Consider the following 2133-nt stretch of genomic DNA (forward strand, 5'->3'; position numbering starts at 1 on the left):
CTTCACCTCATTGGAGGGGAACTCTGTCATTTGCAGATTGCAGGTGAGATCTGGTTCACGTCTCACCAACCTCTCAGCAGTCCAGCCACAAAAAACACTGGTTAATTAGTGCCAATCATCAGCAATGGTGCCATAATTATTTAGTGATGTTTGACTGGGAGACCTGTTTTATTTCACAGATCTGGATTTTTAATAGAAAGTGCAGATTAAATCTCAGTCATATTTCAGTGCATTTATGTTATAATTAATTACATTTTGATATAAAAACTATAAATATGATACATTCTGTGTTTCTCTGATCTATAGCAGCATCTCAACATTTAGCTCAACCTTCCACTAGGGCTGGATGTCACTCCAAATTTTTGATACCTGTCCCGAAACAATATATTTTTTGATACCAAATTTATAAAATCAATTTTAACAAAAAATATACATATATTACATATTTTGGTACAGATCATTACAGTAGTTGTATCTTTCAATTCCTTGGCATTTTTGTGTACTCAAAGCTGTTTTATAACAGAAAGTAAACAAAGTTCTGTTAACTTTAACATCAATAAATAAGAATGGAGAAAAGCATTTTTTGATACTCGATAGTATTGAAGTAATTTGATCAATGCCATAAAAGTATGAAAGTTCAGCGCTACCCTGCACTGAAATCCAGCTCAACTTTAGGGTTAACAGCTTCTTTACAGGGGTCACCATCTACACCTCTGCCACTGACAATGTTACCTACTCCACCTACTTGAGACTGCTTTCTCTTTTCCATATGCCTTGCATATGGAAGCTCATAACCTTGTGTGATGTGGTGCTGGAAACCCCCACTGTGCTTAGCTTTTGTTGTACAGTAACGCAGGTGTTCTCAGTGCTGTTTTCATTCGCTGCACTGACAGGTGGTGATAATGCCATGTAGACAACAATAAATAAAACCAAAAGCAGAAATTACTGATATCTTATGAAATTTTCAAGTGTCTACACAGTGATCTTTAAACCATATAGAAAAACATTTAACTACCTCTACCAGAGAAGCAGGAGAACTACATTCATATATCAGAATCACTATGTTATATCTTGGAAAATGGGAAGCAGACAACAACTCAGACAATGCACTGTATGTTCATATAAGATCACACCTGGTCAGCTCTTGAAATTGGCCTGACAGTAGTGTGTGCACACTTGTGTGTAAGTGACTGTGCTCTCTCAGGAAGTTCATTTACTCATTACAACATGTTGACCCCAGGTAGCCAAGACAGGGTACAGGTCAGAGAGCCATTAGTCAGTCTCTCACCTCCCATCTGCGTAATCACTGTTTGTCTGTGCATGTTAAAATGGAAAATTTCTCTTTATAAAAGTGTTTACAGCAGAAATGGCTACAATTTTAAATGTTTTATTCAAGCGCGAGGTAAACGTTCTTTCTGTGTGTATTAACCCATTAACCAAAGTTTAACTTTTTCTAGACAGTGGGTACTCAGTTCACACCAGCAACCATCTTGACTCCATAGTTTCTTCCATAGGGTTATACTGTTGTAGGAATCTACTGAAACACGTCGAGCCTCGTACCACTCGTCCTGGGTTCTGCATTTGTTTCTGCTGCCCTTTGTTCACTTTGGAGATGCGTTCTGGAAACCATCACTGGATTATAATTACTGATGCAGTGTTCTGTTCATCACATTTAATGCTGCAGCTGGTAAAGGTGGTGCTAAACGTTACATTGGCCTGCTTATAATGTCAAGTACTGCTGCTGGGTAGCAGTATGTAAAGTGTTTGGTTCTGATGCTCATCACAACCAGTGGGGATAACAGTCTGTTAAGCAGCCCTGTGGGCATTGGACAGGAATCCATTGTTTGACACACACTGCACTGGTGTAAAAGCCAAAATATAGTGTCCTTATTTTCTGTTAATTGAACTGAACAATTCTAAATCAAAAAACAAATCTGAATTACATTGTGACACCAAGAATCTGAATTGAATTGTGTTTGTCAAATATTCCAAAACCTAATCAATAGGTTTTGACAGTGGAAATGCAGCTTTAGGTGATGCAGCTTTCAGTGTTTGAACAGTAGAACGTGTGTGTATGTGTTTGGGTAAAACAATAAGCTAATCTCTGGTGTGGAGTGGAGGGATTTGCTGTAT

This window comes from Monopterus albus, unplaced genomic scaffold (genome assembly GCF_001952655.1).
Source record: "Monopterus albus unplaced genomic scaffold, M_albus_1.0 scaffold48.1, whole genome shotgun sequence".
NCBI lineage: Eukaryota > Metazoa > Chordata > Actinopteri > Synbranchiformes > Synbranchidae > Monopterus > Monopterus albus.